The following is a 20,059-nucleotide window of genomic DNA, read 5'->3' on the forward strand; positions in this document are numbered from 1 at the left end:
ACTTGCTGCACTTGGCCCATCAAAGAAGACAAATTACATTACTTTATTTTATTGTCATTTCCCCTCCCCCCTATTAAATATTGTTTTATTTCTATTGTTATCTCATTTTAATTTTTTTTGTTTTTGTTTTTTTAATACAATTTTAAATATATTATATTGTATTTTTTTTAACTCTTATTTTGCTATTTAACTATTACTGTTATCATCATAGAACTGGGAAACCCTGAATGTTAGGGGAGTTTAATTCTAGCTGGCTTTCTTTCTTTCTTTCTCCCTCTCTCCCTCTCTTTCTTTTTCTCTCTCTCTTTGACAGGTGCATCTTTCTTTATTTCTCTCTCTCTCTCTCTCTCTCTCTCTCTTTGTTACTCTCCTTTCTTTATCTATCTTTCTTTCTTTTTTTCTTTCTTTCTTTCTTTCTTTCTTTCTTTCTTTCTTTCTTTCTTTCTTTCTTTCTTTCTTTCTTTCTTTCTTCTTTCTCTCTTTCTTTCTTTCTTTCTTCCTTTCTCTCTCTTGCTTTGTTTCTCTCCTCTCTTTCTTTCTCTCCTTTCTTTCTTTCTCTCTCTTTGTTTCTCTCCTGTCTTTCTTTCTTTCTCCTCTCTCTCTCTCTCTCTCTCTCTCTCTCTCTTTCTTTCTTTCTTTCTTTCTTTCTCTATCTATCTCTCTCTCTCTTTCTTTTTCTTTCTCTCTTTCTTTCTCTCTTTCTCTCTCTCTTTCTCTCTCTTTTTTATCTTCTTTCTTTCTCTCTCTCTCTCTTTGTTTCTCTCCTTTTTTCTTTCTCTTTCTCTTTCTCTCTCTCTCTCTCTCTCTCTGTCTCCTTTCTCTCTTTCTTTTTCTTTCTTCTTTCTTTCTTTCTTTCTTTCTTTCTTTCTTCTCTCTCTCTCTCTCTCTCTCTCCCCTTTTTTGTTTCTTTTTCTCTCTTTCTCTTCTTTCTTTCTTTTTTCTTTCTTTCTTTAATGTTTTCTAGCGTTTTGTTGGTGTTATATATTTTTTTAACCCAGTTGTATATGTGTATACACCAGTGGTCTAGTTTCTCATATGCATGCATACTCTACATAACGTATTTAAGATGCAGCAAGCAATACAGTATAGTGAGGGATTACTCACCCTAGATTTCACTCTCTGAAGGTTGTAGTTTCTATATAAATATAGATATAAAAGTAAGAGGAAAAATGTGACTCTTGAAGGTATACGAGCTGTATAGTAAAACCCATTCCAAATGTGTTTTACTTGGTCTATAGCACCGTCACTATATTACATAGAAATACCTGTAGTGTAAGAATGATTGTAGTCATTTGTAAAATATCAGTCTTCTGTCATATGGAAAAAGAGAAAACGGAAATTTGTCTCCCCACCATCAAACCCTTTTACAGGAATGTAAAAAAACATATACTTACCTGTTTAATATGCTATGGGCTGTGTCTTTCTATTATATATAATTATATTTATATGAAATATATGTAAATATATGTAATTATGACTGTGCTCTATCTAGATGGACTTATAAACTGTTTATGCGCTGACTTGTAAAACTACTCTCTTTTTTACAATACCTTCATTTAATTATAGGTCCATATAGATTTCTTGTAGATATAATCTATGAATATGCCATATGATCCTCCAAAATAGTCTCTGCTAGTATATATAGCTCTGTGTACAGATGGAGAGAGACAGTAAATAGATTATACTATCTTATATCTATCTATCTATCTGAATTGAGACTTATGAAAAGCAGTAGCAGATTTTAGGTTAATAAAAAAATAATAATAATTTTTGCTTGTAATCCAGAATATTTGATATTCTGAAGGAATTTCACTGTATAATTACTTAAATATACAGTCATGTGAAAAAATTAGGACACCCTTTGAAAGCATGTGGTTTTTTGTAACATTTTTAATAAAAGGTTATTTCATCTCCGTTTCAACAATACAGAGAGATTAAAGTAATCCGACTAAACAAAGAAAACTGAAGAAAAGTCTTTTCAAGATCTTCTGTAAATGTCATTCTACAAAAATGCCTATTCTAACTGAGGAAAAAGATAGGACACCCTTGCCCCTAATAGCGAGTGTTACCTCCTTTGGCTGAAATAACTGCAGTGAGACGGTTCTTGTAGCCATCTACCAGTCTTCGACATCGGTCTGAGGAAATTTTACCCCACTCCTCAATGCAGAACTTTTTCAGCTGTGAGATGTTTGAGGGGTTTCTTGCACGTACAGCCCTTTTCAAGTCACCCCACAGCATCTCAATGGGATTCAAATCTGGACTTTGACTTGGCCATTCCAGGACTCTCCATTTCTACTTTTTCAGCCAATCTTTGGTTGATTTACTAGTATGTTTTGGGTCATTGTCATGTTGCATGGTCCAGTTCCGCTTCAGCTTTAATTTTCTAACTGATGGTCTCACATGTTCTTCAAGCACCTTCTGATACACAGTAGAATTCATCGTGGATTCTATGATGGTGAGCTGACCAGGTCCTGCTGCAGCAAAGCAGCCCCAAACCATGACACTTCCACCTCCATGCTTCACAGTTGGTATGAGGTTCTTTTCTTGGAATGCTGTGTTTGATTTACGCCAAACATGTCCTCTGCTGTTGTGTCCAAATAATTCAATTTTGGACTCATCTGTCCAAAGAACATTATTCCAGAAGTCCTGGTCTTTGTCAACTTTATCTATGGCAAATGTCAGTCTGGCCTCGATGTTTCTCTTGGAAAGCAAAGGTTTCCTCCTTGCACACCTCCCATGCAAGTTAAACTTGTACAGTCTCTTTCTGATTGTAGAGGCATGTACTTCTACATCAACAGTAGCCAGAGCCTGCTGTAGTTCTCGAGATGACACTTTAGGGTTTTTGGAGACCTCTTTTAGCATCTTGCGGTCTGCTCTTGGGGTGAACTTGCTGGGGCGACCAGTCCTGGGCATGTTGGCAGTTGTTTTGAAAGCCCTCCACTTGTAGACTATCTTCCGGACAGTGGAATGCCTGATTTCAAAATCTTTTGAGATCTTTTTAAATCCCTTCCCAGACTCATAGGCTGCTACAATCTTTTTTCTGAAGTCCTCTGACAGCTCTTTTGCTCTCACCATGGTGCTCACTCTCACTTCAACAGTCAGGAGCACACCAAACTAAATGTCTGAGGTTTAAATAGGGCAAGCCTCATTCAACATGCAGAGTAACGATCTACTAATTATGTGCACCTGGTGTGATATACCTGTGTGAGATCTGAGCCAATTTAAGAGGGAATACATGTGAGGGTGTCCTATCTTTTTCCTCAGTTAGAATAGGCATTTTTGTAGAATGACATTTACAGAAGATCTTGAAAAGACTTTTCTTCAGTTTTCTTTGTTTAGTTGGATTACTGTAATCTCTCTGTATTGTTGAAACGGAGATGAAATAACCTTTTATTAAAAATTTTACAAAAAACCACATGCTTTCAAAGGGTGTCCTAATTTTTTCACATGACTGTATATATATATATACAGACGTGGACAAAATTGTTGGTACCCTTTGGTCAATGAAAGAAAAAGTCACAATGGTCACAGAAATAACTTTAATCTGACAAAAGTAATAATAAATTAAAATTCTATAAATGTTAACCAATGAAAGTCAGACATTGTTTTTCAACCATGCTTCAACAGAATTATGTAAAAAAATAAACTCATGAAACAGGCATGGACAAAAATGATGGTACCCCTAGAAAACACAGAACATAATGTGACCAAAGGGACATGTTAATTCAAGGTGTGTCCACTAATTAGCATCACAGGTGTCTACAACCTTGTAATCAGCCATTGGGCCTATATATATGGCTCCAGGTAATCACTGTGTTGTTTGGTGATATGGTGTGTACCACACTCGACATGGACCAGAGGAAGCAAAGGAAAGAGCTGTCTCAAGAGATCAGAAAGAAAATTATAGACAAGCATGTTAAAGGTAAAGGCTATAAGACCATCTCCAAGCAACTAGATGTTCCTGTGAGTACAGTTGCACATATTATTCATAAGTTTAAGATCCATGGGACTGTAGCCAACCTCCCTGGACGTGGCCGCAGGAGGAAAATTGATGACAAATCTAAGAGACGGATAATCCGAATGGTAACAAAAGAGCCTAGAAAGACTTCTAAAGAGATTCAAGGTGAACTTCATGCTCAAGGAACATCAGTGTCAGATCGCACCATCCGTCGTTGTTTGAGCCAAAGTGGACTACATGGGAGACGACCAAGGAGGACACCATTGTTGAAAACGAATCATAAAAAAGCAAGACTGGAATATGCCAAACTACATGTTGACAAGCCACAAAGCTTCTGGGAGAATGTCCTGTGGACAGATGAGACAAAAATCGAAGTTTTTGCCAAGGCACATCAGCTGTATGTTCACAGACGAAAAAATGAAGCATATCAAGAAAAGAACACTGTCCCTACTGTGAAACATGGAGGAGGCTCTGTTATGTTCTGGGGCTGCTTTGCTGCGTCTGGCACAGGGTGTCTTGAATCTGTGCAGGGTACAATGAAATCTCAAGACTATCAAGGAATTCTAGAGAGAAATGTACTAGCCAGTGTCAGAAAGCTTGGTCTCAGTCGCAGGTCATGGGTCTTGCAACAGGACAATGACCCAAAACACACCGCTAAAAACACCCAAGAATGGCTAAGAGGAAAAAATTGGACTATTCTAAAGTGGCCTTCTATGAGCCCTGACCTCAATCCTATTGAGCATCTTTGGAAGGAGCTGAAACATGCAGTCTGGAAAAGGCACCCTTCAAACCGGACACAACTGGAGCAGTTTGCTCATGAGGAGTGGGCCAAAATACCTGCTGAGAGGTGCAGATGTCTCATTGACAGTTACAGGAAGCGTTTGATTGCAGTGATTGCCTCAAAAGGTTGCGCAACAAAATATTAAGTTAGGGGTACCATCATTTTTGTCCATGCCTGTTTCATGAGTTTATTTTTTTACATAATTCTGTTGAAGCATGGTTGAAAAACAATGTCTGACTTTCATTGGTTAACATTTATAGAATTTTAATTTATTATTACTTTTGTCAGATTAAAGTTATTTCTGTGACCATTGTGACTTTTTCTTTCATTGACCAAAGGGTACCAACAATTTTGTCCACGTCTGTATATATATATATATAATGTGTATACAGGGGCAGAATGGCCATAACCTTACTGGGAAATTTCCCGGTGGGCCAATGCCCAGGGGACCGCCTGAGTCCTCCTCACAGGTGGCCACGGGAAGTTTTTGGGGATGTATTTTGTGCTGCTGGCAGTATTTTGTGATGGTCTGTGGTATTTGGCTCTGTTGGGGTGCTATAGTGTGTACAATATGGTATTGCTGGCTCTGCCTTCCATCAGTTTGGACCAGACTACAAAACAGGGCCACATTTAGTATTTTTTCCAGGGCTACTTTAAGTTTCCAGTCTGCCCCTGTACGTATAGTAATTTCTAACACTTTAAAGGGGTTGTTTGGAAATATATAATTTCTTACAGTTGCTGGCAGCCTGCCTCCCATACAGAAAGGATCGTACTTACCTGCTCCCTGCTGCTTCAATCCTTCACACTGGCTCCTCTTGCAGTCCAGGGTTTGTTTTCGCCACTCACCATCATTGTTCCCCTCAGATGCCGCGTTCATCACTGATGGCGGCATTTGACATTAATATTAATGTAATAAGAAAAATAAAATCATACTTACTTCATCCATTTGATTGTGAAGAGCCTGCCACCACCATCTTGATTAAAGATCCAACTTAAAACCTTGCGTCGCCCGCGTTGGCCGGCGTGGTGTCATCATACATCACTGCACAAGATCTTCAATCAAGACGGCGCTGGGCTCTTTACACTGAAACAGATGAGGTAAGTATGACTTTTATTGTATTTACCCCATTTCAGGAAAAATCGATTTGTAACCAGAAAGCTCAAGGAAATTCGGCTTCACGGCGAATTGAATTTTCCCTGAAATTCTGATCGAAGTCTACTTCGGACACATCGATTTTTTCAACACTAATTCCCGGACAACCACTTTTAAGTCAGTGGAGTCCAATGGTATCTGTTTGTAAGGGGATCTGTTATATACAGAAGCCTTGATGCACTGTGGTCAAGTTCCCTTACATAGATGAAAAACACTGGTGTGTGTATGTATATATATATATATATATATATATATGGGTTTACATAATTGATTCATAAGGAGAAAAAAACTGAATAATTATCGTCTGAATTTTAGTATGAGACCCTGTGATGTTAGGTGTGCAGTACCAGGGGACTCATTAGGGACATAGCTATTCGGGGTACAGAGGAAGCAATCACTCCTGGGCTCTGGTGCCCAGAAGAAGGCGCCAGTTTCATAAATATTACCTGGCCGGTAGGGGTTGCTGTTACATATTTTGCACTGGCATCCTGAAGCTTCGAGTCTCCTTTCAGACTGGTGGTAATAAATCCGATAAATATTCATTTGAATTGCACAGCAGAACATTGATCCGAGACCGTAACCCCACAGCCACTACCAGACTTCAGCCACATGGCAGACGCCTGCATAATTCATAGGATAGTTCTCTTAATTTTCACACTAGGATTTCATAAAGATGCAGCAACTATGCTTCTCGGGTTTGGGAAGAATAATTTATGTATTGCTGCCATTTGCATTTATTGAGCCGGTTCCAAGTGCAATTATAAAGTTACATTCTGCCAAAACTAAGAAAAATATCAAATAAAAGGATAAAATGTGAAGTAACAGAAACGTGAAGCTGCACGAAGCAGAAAAGGATTGGGCTACGTATCAGCCGGTGCGAGGCTGCCAAGGTTTAGATATTTTTCCAGGGACACTTGATGGTTCTGGGTACAAGCATCTGTTTACCTTCTACACCCTCCAATATCATCTCAACATCTCTTCTGTCAACATTTCAAAGATGTTGCCAAAGACATTTTGCTCCGGGGCCAGTGCATTTCTACATGATTCCTGCACGTCTCTGAAGAGATAGGGACTACACCTTACAATGACCTGGCTGGTCATAATCTATGAAGCCACCATGACCAATGTCAATTCGTGTACTTCGTCACGAATCGTATTCCATAGTACGTAGTGGGCGCAAAGACAGGGAACCCCTCAGATGTCGCGTTCACCGCTGATTGCGGCATCTGACATTAATTTGGAAGCATTTTAGGGGTTAATCAGGGGTTAAAAAAACTACATAACTCCTCCATTTTTTCACGGAGAGGCTATCACGGCCATCTTGATTGAAGAAACCGTGCAAAATCTTGCTTGGTGAAGTGATGACGTCGCCACGCATGAAATTTTGCGGGGTTTCTTCAATCTCCGCAAACACATGGACGAGTTATGTTTTTAGCTTTTTTTTTTTTTACCCCCACTTCAGGAAAAATGTATTCGTTACCACGAAGAGCAAGGAAATTCTGCTTCATGGCGAATCACATTTTTCCAGAAATTTGAATAAAAGTCATCTTCTTTTACTTTGATTTGCTCAACACTACGAACCACCCTCAACAGGACCCAACCCTTAGACATGATCATAATGCATATTTTATTATACTGTATATAGAGAGAGACATGGGGCAGTTTTAGGGTTGGATAAAGTGGCATCCGTTTTCTAGTGTGCCTTCGTAGGAGGATATTTTGTGTATACCTATATTTATGATATGTTAGTAGTATTTGGGAGCCATAAAGCCTTGATATTTGATCTTTTTTGGAAAATGCTTATTATTTTGGCATTGGTATAATCTGGGTTGTATATTGCATCATTTTCTTGGCAGTGTATGGCGGTAGTATGTATGTAGTGAATTTAGTATTCTACTTTCCCTATTGCCCTGCCCATTTTTCCTAAAGCCAGCATTGCATAGAACATTAGGCGTTCCAAAATGATCTGATCACTGGAAATGTGTTGTCATTTTTTTTTTTCTGCCAGTTAAAACCAGATAGGATTGCACATCCTTTTTTCTAATCTGTTTTTATTTTTTGGATTGCAGATTTTTTATTCTATTTCCTGAACATTATTATGGGGGCGGCCATCTTGCCTTAGCTGTTCTTAGCAACACTTAGAAGGCATTAATACAATTGCTTTAGGGCAGCCCCATGGTCCATAGACACAGTGGTCAGGAGGGGACCTCATTGACTTCTATGGGACAGTTTTCTAGGCATACTCTGTGATTGTGCAGAGGTCATTGTACAAGGAAGGAATAGATAAGCTCTGACAATCACCTATTGTAAATGGTCGATTCTGTCTTATCTATACACAGAGGTGATATAATTACAGGCAGGATTAGAATGACAGATAAGCAAGTAATTGCAGTAAAGTCATCTGTACAGACCAAGAAGTGGCGCCTGTTAATAAGTTGAGTGGCCAATGTGAAAACTGCAGGAATTTATGTTTTTAGTTTAAATATAGATATTGACATGGAAAATTAACAAAAAAATTAATAAAATTAACAAGATTATTTAACCCCTTTAACCAGTGGTACAGGGAATGTATGGAGCGGGCTGTATAATACAGCGATCCTGCCAACCCCTTCAGATGCCGCAATTAACAGTGATCGCGCCACCTGTGAGGCAAGGCAGAGGGATGCGGCTCACTCTGCCTCCCAATCGGAGCCCCCACAATGACCATAGTTCGATAATACTCTGTATGTAGAGCAATACACATCCCAACATGACTTCACCACTAGACATGACCATAGTACAGTTCTGTTATAGGCTTTACATAGTGTAGGTTTCTCATAACATTTTTTGCAATTGTGAGGGACAATAACGCACTAGGGGATTAGTCCTATAAAAAAAGTATCTATCTAGTCAAATGATTATGTTGCTGATTTAGAGGTCTTTTATCGGTTCTCACTACCCCCCCCCCCCTACACCTTGGGCTATTTTGCATCTTCTTTTTTTGAGATTAGAAATACTAATGGAGCTGCAATACCAATCATGGCCCTTGGGCAACAGTGGAACTTTTTTTGAAAGAAGCTGGCCATGTTTTACTAATATTTCCGAACCCTTTTCATTCTGACATAAACATATTGCTTAGTAACCTCACATGCTGTTGTTACCTGATGTGATCTACTCGGCAAACCTTTATGTTGCCAATTTGTCTCAATCTCTCTAGATACATTAATACAGGTATTGAGTTATGTATATTTTAGTTTTTTTTATATAATAGAAATTAGAAAATGTCTTAAACTGTGATTCGGAGCAGAAGTTGCCTTGCTCTTTCTTTCTCTTGTTCTTCCTCTTTTTCTCGTTCTCCCTTTCTCTATCTCTGTCACTCTATTATCTTTCTTCGTCTTTTTCTTTTCCTCTTTTCCTCTTTCTCTCTTTCTTTCCCTCTGTCTCTTTCTCCCGATCTCTCTTTATTTCTCTCTCTCTCTCTCTCTCTCTCTCTCTTTTCCTCCATCTCTCTCTCTCTCTCTCTCTCTCTCTCTCTTTTTTTTTCCCCTTTTCTGAATCACAAAGAAATCTAATTAATTTGAACCTGAATCTTTTGGAAAATTAGGAAATTCTCAAATTTTTGATTTGATTCGGTCCTCTCTAGTAAGATATAATTTCAGCCCCATTGGTTCTCATGATCCTTTACAAAGTTGTGACTTGAAGCTCCTGGATAGCACCCTGTAACATGGCCCTTTGCCTACCATGTTCCAGTTCTTTCCATATATCAGTGGCTTCAGGGCTAGGGTGCTGCTTCCACCTCAGCACCCACTTATACCCAAGCCTTTGGTTCCATGCATGGTTTTATGGTTGGCCGTTCATTGAAATGGTCGTGGTGCTGTGCAGCAGAACTGTATCTCTGCAGCTTTCCTTGGCTGATCGCTTGTGTCAGAAAATGGACCTGTGTTGATCAGCTGATCTAAAGAACAGCTTCTTACAGAGACAACCCCTTTAATCCTACTGTACACTAGTCCCTGAGATGGAGATCGTCCATAATATTTTGGCTCTAGGCCAGTTTTGGATGGCAGTAAGAATCCACAAGACCCAGGCAACTCTTGGTTTTACTGAGCTGAGTTAATAGAATCACAGAAGTTCTGAGTTTTATATCCCTCATACGGAGGTTGAAATATGATCAGAATTATCTAAATCAAGGCTAATAATATAGAGGTTTTTTTTAATTTGAGGGGGCTTCTAACTTCACTTCAATTCTTGACATACCTGCTTATCAGGAAGTTCTATGACAGACTAGTTAACTCTTTAGAGCAGTATTATAATGAAAACATTTCTTGAGAGCAAAAAGTTTTCAGTAATAAACTTTTATAACCCACGACTATAATTATGGACAATTTACAAGTGAGGACAGATTCTTATAAAGTTAAACCGTAATCTGTTGTTTGATCGGATGCATTGATTGGTGTGTTTGACAAGATGATGCGCACTTAGTGCAGCATTAATGGGTAAATTACACACTATTTAAATGCTTTTTACAATTTTGCTTTGTGGCTGTAGAAAATAAAAACATTCATACGCACCAAATTGAATAGTTTTAACGTTCGTATAAAAGCTGTCCCATGACCTAGCTAAAATTTCAGAGCAGTAAGGACTTTTTTTTTTTTTTTTTTTTTTTTTTCCTCTTTGGCATTTTAAACCTATTTTTTATTTATTTTAGTAGCAAATATATCTTTTTTATATATTAAAAAATCTTTATATTTAAATCTCATTTTATTACTATCACAAGTAGTGAAAACTTGAACATTTTTGTTTTGTAATTCCAAATTCTGCACCTACAAAGTTAATTGATATGCATGTAAATATGATTGTTTGTGGTAATTTGAATGTTATTTTTTATGGTTTTATGTTCTTTTCTAGTTAGTGTAAACTAAGAACAGAAAATGGTGCTTGTGTGTAAATGGAAAGCACTGGGCAACCATATATAAATGAATATCCACAGGCTTCTTGTCAGACTTATTCTCTAGACAAGGCCATAGGCACCAATAAAGCAGCTCCTCGGCTGCTGTTGGACTTGAGGAGAATAAAGACCCAGCTCAGGTTGGTCTAATAAGATTTCCTCATACTGTCTGTGATTCTTCTTCGCTTCCCTGGCATTGCAGCTGGAGTGAGGTAGGAAGAATTGGAACTATCCAAAGGGTCACGCTGCCCCTTTGATGGCAAGAAGTGTGCACTTGGCCCTCCTGACTTAGGAAAAGAGTGGTTGGAGCTTGCACCAGAGTCAGATATCAGCTTAATTTACTGATTTCTGCTATTTACCATCTCTCCGTCGTGCATGTTTCTGTATCTGCTATTGCTACCCTGTATGATGTTACATATTGTGAAGTCCTCTTAGTTAGATGATAGCATGGTGTATTTTTTTATCTTCCTTAGATTTGATGTTATATGTTATGTTTTTGAAAAATTCATTTGACAAAAATTTGCATTCTATTCCTTACTGAGTGGTAATGTATCATTCTTTCTTACGTAGCACTGACACAGTACTCAGCCCTTTATACAAAATGAGATACGTCGGTTAAGCAAAGGAAAGCTTCGTCACAAGGGTAAGTGCTATGGACCAACCTATGTAACAGGACATTTTACTTCTGGGCCCCTGCTTCCCCATACAAGACACAGGTTGTGTATATATAGTCTGTCCTAAGCACAAATGAATAAAGGGATTATGTGGCCAGCAAAAGTTTCTTCACCAGTTCAAAACCCGGGCCATTTATCCCCTTTACTGACCAGATGCATTTTCCATTTGTGCATGCCACTTTAAAAGCCATACATATTTTTCCCATTTAGTTATGTAATGGTGATACGTGTTGCTTTTTTATGTGATTTTTATTATTTTGCACATTTTATTTATATTTTTTTTACTAGCACACAATGCAACTAAAATACTGTTTTGAAATGATATCCCCTTTACATAATGGTCGTTTTGATATAAGAAATGTATTGCTTATGGACTGGTCACCAACCTATGTGCTTTGGTGCAGCTTTGGAAAAAAAAAAAAGTTGTTACATTCTTTTTCCTTTTTTTACACTTTGTGCCCCCTATAACATCATACAAGACCTTACATTTTTTATTGTGGATTTCTCCTGTAACTGGGGTTAACCTACAGTTTATCTGGGTCTGCTAAGACCCAGAAGCTTATGGAACTTCCCAGCCCACAATGTTCACATGATTACTAGGTCCAGAGCAGGAATTGGCAGCATTGCTGCTCCTGATGTGTATATACAGCGATCACTGAGAACTGCGTATACAGTTATGGAGAAGTCAGGCCTTTCTCTATGGGTAGCCCTGCTGTCCCTGACTCCTGCAGTTGCATGATTAGCATACCCATGCTAACTCTGCAAGGACCTTCAGGAATATCCTTGCAGAGATGAGTGTGGCCCACCCAAAAACGCTGAGTTGTGTGGAAGTGGATAAAAAGCTCAGACGTTTATTTCTTTAAAAATAGTAGTTGCCTAACCAATCCCCACTGCTCCTCTTCTGATGTTTCCCAAGTCCTTCCACTTGCTTCAATGGTTTCTGGTCCCTCTCTAGACTGATTATAATTGTTTATAGTGGGTCACCACTGCAGCCAGTGATTGGTTTATCTGTCACATTTTTGAGTCGAGAGGGTCCAGTTAGTACAAAGACCATCAGGAGACCTGGAATGTGTTGAAACAGGAGCGTCAGGGGATCAGTAAGGTGAGTTCTAGTATTTTTTAAAGCATTCTGAACCTAAAAAAATAAATGAAATAATATACTGTCCAGACAATCCCTTTATCTAGCCCTCTGCATCCCCACATAAGTCAAAGAGGAAAATAATGTACGTAGTTCCCAAAAAATTATATAAAAATAAACTAGTTCATTGCACCCTCAAATCAGCAAACTGGGAGTATTCACTCACCTGAAGAATTATTAGGAACACCATACTAATACGGTGTTGGACCCCTTATGCCTTCAGAACCGCATTAATTCTACGTGGCATTGATTCAACAAGGTGCTGATAGCATTCTTTAGAAATGTTGGCCCATATTGATAGGATAGCATCTTGCAGTTGACGGAGATTTGAGGGATGCACATCCAGGGCACGAAGCTCCCGTTCCACCACATCCCAAAGATGCTCTATTGGGTTGAGAGCTGGTGACTGTGGGGGCCATTTTAGTACAGTGAACTCATTGTCATGTTCAAGAAACCATTTTTCCAGTCTTCAACAGTCCAGTTTTGGTGAGCTTGTGCAAATTGTAGCCTCTTTTTCCTATTTGTAGTGGAGATGAGTGGTACCCGGTGGGGTCTTCTGCTGTTGTAGCCCATCCGCCTCAAGGTTGTGCGTGTTGTGGCTTCACAAATGCTTTGCTGCATACCTTAGTTGTAACGAGTGGTTATTTCAGTCAACGTTGCTCTTCTATCAGCTTGAATCAGTCGGTCCATTCTCCTCTGACCTCTAGCATCAACAAGGCATTTTCGCCCACAGGACTGCAGCATACTGGATGTTTTTCCCTTTTCACACCATTCTTTGTAAACCCTAGAAATGGTTGTACGTGAAAATCCCAGTAACTGAGCAGATTGTGAAATACTCAGACCAGCCCGTCTGGCACCAACAACCATGCCACACTCAAAATTGCTTAAATCACCTTTCTTTCCCATTCTGACATTCAGTTTGGAGTTCAGGAGATTGTCTTGACCAAGACCACAACCCTACATGCATTGAAGCAACTGCCATGTGATTGGTTGACTAGATAATCGCATTAATGAGAAATAGAACAGGTGTTCCTAATAATTCTTTAGTTGAGTGTATGCAGTGACATTTATCCTGCACCCCCCCCCCCCAAAAAAAAAACAAAAAAAAAAAACACACAAAAACATCCCCCAATACAAGCACAGTGCATTTGTGGTTTACAATCCCCCCACCCAAAAAAATTCTAACCCTCTGCATCCCCATATAAGAATGCAGGGAGTATATATCATTTCCAAGTAAAAAAATAAAAATTTAATAAATGGACGTCATTGAAGACATTTCTAAAAAAAATAATAATAAAAAATACATAAGGATATTAAAATTCCATTTGTCATACTTAGTAAAATGTGATGCAGAGACATTTATCCAGAAATCACAATGGATTATTTTAGACAGATTCCAATTACAATTTTCCTGTGTATTCCCTGGTTAAATCCATAATCCTTCAGCGCCTAAAAAGTCAGGATAGTCTGATGTAAGGATTTCCTTTTTCTCAGAGCAGAAAAAAAAGAACAAGCAAAAGAAAACAGCCGCCCCTCTTCCTATGTCTGCAGCCTGCATTCGTAATCTGCTCCAAGTCTGTTTATATGCTTACATGTGAAATTCATATCAGCTTGTTTGTTTAATGTCAAGGCAACTGATATAATAATTGCTCTTCCGTGTACAAGAACGTCATCCTGTATGTTACATAAATGTAACTACGCTTTGATGCTGGGCTGCTCACGCGTATGTTTTATCTCTGTCTTGATCCATTTCTAGAAATGCAGAATTTTCTATCAGGAGGTGAGCTCATGCAATGTCACGTTTGTGACTAATAATTAAGAATCTTTTTCGATTAGTTTTTCAGAGAACTAGGTTAGGACAAGACTCATGTGGTAACTTGTGTGTTTTTCTGATCTGTTATATATATTTTTAAATGTAGTTATTTGTGTTACTATGTAACCCTATAGGAAGAATATGCAGCAATGACTTGTTTGTTGTATATACTTTGATATATATATATATATCAGCACTCTCACACAAAAAAATGAGTGAAAAGAAAAATACTTTATTCACCCATGTGGTCGAAACATTTCAGTTCATTCATAGAGTCTTTTTCACGTATAAACACATATATTTTTGAACATACAGTATATAGCATATCTAGCCACTGATGTAAAAACTTTTCTTTCTTTAGGCAAGGGCTGCGTGCAATCTGCAGAGAGCCCTCCATTTATGATCGAATCAAATCAATTCGACAGAATTAGAATTTTTGGAACAATTTTTATTCTGTTGAATCTATTTGCTAATCTCTAGTCTCCGTGTTTGAAAATTAAAGTGGGGTGCTGACAAATACCACCCTATAGATTCCTCTTGTCCCCCTTGCCCCTGGGTAGAGGCTATGGCTCGAGGGGGTGGAGAGACTTCTGTCTTACTTGGGCAGGGGTACCTGAGAGGACCCAAAAGGTCCCTCTGAAACATGTGAGAGACTAGTACTATAAATTATGTATGATAGTTGGGAGTCAATATTACAGATTTTGCACTGTGGTCCAGAAGCTTCACTCCACTGCCCTGGGGTTTGGTAAAGGGGTCGTCTGACCACCAAGCCAAAATTAATTACCACAGGGCATGTGTGTAAAATAAAGAGAAAAGGCCACTCACCTATTGAATGTAGTTCATTTCCAACACAGAGACCCATCCCCACTGCTTTGGTTCCCTGACAAAACAGAAGGGTAATGTTCACGTATGTCATCATGTGTGCTGTTGCAGCCATTGACTGGCTTCAGTGGTCATGTGCCACTAAGGAACACATCGCCACTGATGGCCAGTGAATGTCTGCACTTGACCACAGAAGGGACACAAGACTTTTTGTTCACCAGAGACTAGAAGGAAGGTGGTATGGGACTCTCTTTCTTTTTTCTTTTATTATTTTACACACATTCCCAGAAGTAATTTATTTTGGTTTGGGGGTTAGTGTTGCTGTGTCCATAGAAGGGAACTTTTACTAGAGTTGGCGTTCCCCCTGTCCTAGACCCTTTATCCAAATTGGCCAGAGCTTCTCGGGATCTGGATGACCTGGCATATTCATGCATATTATTGACTTAATTATGAAGTGATGCTTCTTTTTCCCTGCGGTAGCGCTGTAAAGAAATGATACGCTTGTTGCTAGGTTCCTCATCAGATTACTGCTGTTTACTAGGGATCCCACCATCAGGACATTACATGATCCCATTTTCATGAGGAGACCCTTCTCACAAAAATAGCTAACGACCCATTAAAAAATTACATGAGAAAAAAAATATATTCAAATATACCAATTTTTGAAAATGAAAAATAAAATGCATTTTAACATATGTGTAAAAGATGAAATGGAGGACCTTTCAAAAGCCGTGGTCCAGGCTGAAGGCTGAATCTCTATGTCTATGACCAATCTATAAGTGTCAGCTGACCTCAATTAAAGGAGGTTCTTCTAGACTATATCAATAAAGTTTACTGAAGATGGCTTGATTTTTGGAGTGAATTATATGTCCTAATTTAACCCCTATGGAGGAATATTTATGGTGGTTAATTGCAGCTACAGTTCATGACCTGTGAAGAACATGTCGGTAGTCCACTTGAGCATTTAGCATGACCATATGATTAATGCAGCATGTCATGTTGCCTTGCACCCATGGTCTTTATGATGGGATGCTATATATAATTCCATCCTGCTCTAGCCTGTTATTTACAGAGCCTCCCTCTGCAAGAATAGCCCATTGTGTCACAATTTAATAGGGTGATGCATCACCCCTTAATTGCCTATACACCTTCAATAGCCTTCAGCTGAAAGCTCGACTGTCTCCTCTCCTGGCTCCCCCTTATACCGACATGCTTGGTTCAGATGAAGCATGAACACAAAAATTTTACTAAATATATAGTCTAGGATGGAAATTTCATTGCTGTCTATGCTAAATAATGTTTTTCTAAAAATTGGGGAGGGAAGAGAAGTGACAACTGATCTAGGCACATTTCTGAATCAAAAAGACCAGACCTTTACCGGATTTATGTATTATAATACTTCCCCATGTATAAAAGACCCCAAATACATCAGATAAATGTCAGACAAACCTGTTATTATTTGATATGTATGAGAGCTTCCCTGACTGTCCCCAACAGATGATGTCTAAAGAAAAGCAGGATCAGGCATGTTGAATTTCAATGCCTGATCCCTGTATTTTCAAAGAAGATGCCAGTGGCCAGAACCACTGCCAGTGGCTTGGGCTAGTTTCACATTAGCGTTAAATTCATTTGGCAGGTTGTTGCGGCAGAGGAATAAGCCTGGTGGAGTTCATCATATGCAAGCAATGTTTTTTGACCGACCGAATGCCGGAAACAAACTGGATCACCATCTGGTCCCAATATAGTCAATGGGCTCCGGTGGGGAAAGGCAGTATCTGGCTATGAACTCTGGCAGGCTGTTCCTCTGCCAGAACAGGCTCCATGAAACTATCCTTATGCACATTTCTCCACTAAATACACATACATACTCGTCCTTACATGTGTATAGAGGATTAACAGCTGTCGGCTCATTTGAAAGGTAGTTGTTGAAGCTGTATGGTCACATTAAAGGGTTTCTCTGGGCTATAGATAGTGATGATCTACTGTACAGTTAGGTAATCAATACAAAATTGTTAGGAGTCTGAAACCCGGCATCTCCACTAATCAGCTGTTTGAGCACTGCCGGAAACTAACAATATAAAGAGCTAGGGGCATAAAACTCTGTACGTTTAGTGGCCATGCCAGATAACTGCTGCTTAGCTCCCGTTCAAGTTTCAGTACACTGGCGCCAAAAAATACACCGTGTACAGGGCCTTCTGTTTCCACTCCGTACACTGTTAGCTTCCAGCATCATGGAAGCTCGAAACAGCTGATCACTGGGGGTGTCAAGTGTCTAAACCCCACCAATCTGATATTGATGACCCATCCTTGGGATAGGTCATCAGCATTTGCAGCCCAGAAAACTCCTTTAAGTATATTGACCCTTCACTACTGCAATATTTTTATATTGTAATTGTAGTAAACTAGTTTATGAAGAAGTAACCAGCAGGAACAGAGCTGGCCCAGAGGAGATATACGAGAAAACACTTTACATTCCAAGCTCTGTTCTTCAAGCTGAGAACATGTTCCTAATTTGGTTTCATGAGGTTGAGTATCTTATGGCAGAGACATGTAAACTATCGCCAATAGCTGTCAAATATACGGTAAACAGTCTCGTACAGCATCTCCGGTGTGATTTGACTCTGTACCCCTGATATTTTTTATAATCATCTTGAAATGGGTTAAATTCTGGTGATACCAGAAGAAAATGAAACATCTGGAAGCCATTTCCTATTAGTCTGTTTCCTTCAGTTCAGGGGTCTTGAACTCCAGTCCTTAAGGGCTGTAAACTGTCCAGGATATAAGGCTATCCCTTCTTGACAGTGTGCGTCAATCACAGTGAATGAACCTCTCAGTGGCCCACCTGTAAAAATATCCTTAAAGGATAAAGTATTGACGGGTTATGGCTTTAATTTATTTCCCTGAAATACACAAAACAAATTGGATTATTTTCGGTGCCTTCATCTATAAAAATGTTCTGCCAAATAGTTATTGCATTAGAAGAAAAATGAGAAGTTTCCACAAATGGCAACAGGGACACTTTTTTGCTTTTCCAACAATGAGATTGACTTTGCCGTTTTTTCTTGCTAATTTCTAGTAATTTTTTCCTTTATTTTCACTGAGTTGATCTGAAAACGTTGGTCACTTGGAAATTTTCTCTACTTTTGATGTCTTATTTTGGAAGAGGTCTATAGATCATGGGGACTATATTGTGGCCCTCTGACTCTAATATAGCCTAATGCCCATGACCCTATCATGGTTCATGGATCTGTGTGGTATAGTATATCAGGAGGCATCATACTATATTCCCGTGTGCCCCTGATTTCATATGGAGACATAAATAAAAATTGTGACCTATTCCATTGTATGCCATGTTTGAGAGGTATTGCTGTGAGAAATATTATTTTTGGTTGAATATGACATCACACAAAGGCACCATGTAGCAGCACACAGAGTGGGCTCTGTACTATGGAACTGTAGCTATACCTGCCACCCTACACATTAGATGGACATGGGATGTACAACCTGCCACACTAGTGATGGACTCCATTTAGGCCCAGAACTGTGGTGCTTAGTAATGCCCCAAACACCTATTGCTAGCTAAAATGTACATTGGAAAGACAATATGGTTGCTTTTTTGTCTCTTGGCATAGTTTGATGCAGTTACTTATAGTCTTAAGGAACCCCCTTCAGTGTCATCCTTGGAGATATCTTAAACATATCTTAAGCCAAAACATGAGGTGGAAAATACTTTTTAGGAAGTGCAACAGAAGAGTATGATGATAGTAGTTAAAGGGTTTTTCTAAGTGTTTCATGTTGATGACCTATCCTCAAGATAGGCTATCAATATCAGATTGGTGAGGATACCTTGTACCCCATCTATCAGCTGTCTGCGGAGGCCTTGCCACTACAGCGAGTACTGCAGCCTCCTCACAGCTAAGCAATCACACCACAGTCCATTTGATAGTGGGTTTGCTTGGTATAGCAGCTCAGCTACGTTCACTTAAATGGGACTGTGCTGTGCCTAGACCCTGTAATCAATGAACGTGATGTCACTGGCCTAGGAAGAGCGCCACGGTCTCCTCAAACAGCTGATCTGTGGGGGTGCCAGGAGTTGGACCCTCACTGATCTAATATTGATGACTCATCTTGAGGATGGTTCATCAACCTCTTTAACATTGTAAAAATTACATATGATGACCCTTATGATGAAGAAGTATTTCAACTCTGTTCATTCTTTTATAGCGTGCCTGTCTTTTCACATGACTTTGTATGCACATGAAGAATAATACTATACCAGGCCATTATATAAATTCTTTTTTGCATTTCTCACCAGTGCTTGTTAGTCCTCCAGCTATCCCTTCCAACCTTCACATACACCTGCACACTTGATCTCACACCTCTGGTTGTGGCTTATCTCCCCTAAGAACAAAAAGATTGGCATGCTGAAATTAAACAGCTCAATCCTTCTTTCCCCCAACATCTGCTGCAAGTGGAAGGTGAGGACACCCCATATACGTCAGATGCTTGGCTGGTCCCGCCAAAATCAAAAGGTTTGGTGATATTAATCTAACCTTTACTGTAAGTGGCCAAGAATTATAACTTGTTATATGGGATTACATTTGCTGAATTGGATGGGGGTGAGGACAGGTATCCATTTTATTGGGGCTTAGAGTATTCAGTGACAAGCGGGTATCTTATCATGATTTATGTGACCATAACAATAATCTTATGAAAAAATTGTCATGGATGTTCCCGCGACAGGTGGCAGGAGATCGATGAGACTGGCAACACGTGGATTGATCTGACATGTTTTC

General features: G+C 39.1%; 1 protein-coding gene across 4 annotated transcripts in view; it reads left to right on the forward strand.

Moving 5' to 3' along the window:
- TRPS1 (transcriptional repressor GATA binding 1) overlaps positions 1-20,059 on the forward strand; it is a 275,397-nt gene that overhangs the window by 11,721 nt on the left and 243,617 nt on the right. For 2 of the 4 annotated variants that reach the window (XM_044294001.1, XM_044294002.1), the window contains exon 2: positions 11,387-11,459. The exons of the other annotated variants lie outside the window; for them this stretch is intronic. The gene's annotated coding sequence lies outside the window, so the exon portion shown is untranslated. The remainder of the gene's footprint in view (positions 1-11,386; positions 11,460-20,059) is intronic. 4 annotated transcript variants of the gene reach the window in all.

This window comes from Bufo gargarizans, chromosome 5 (genome assembly GCF_014858855.1).
Source record: "Bufo gargarizans isolate SCDJY-AF-19 chromosome 5, ASM1485885v1, whole genome shotgun sequence".
In the NCBI taxonomy this organism is placed as follows: domain Eukaryota; kingdom Metazoa; phylum Chordata; class Amphibia; order Anura; family Bufonidae; genus Bufo; species Bufo gargarizans.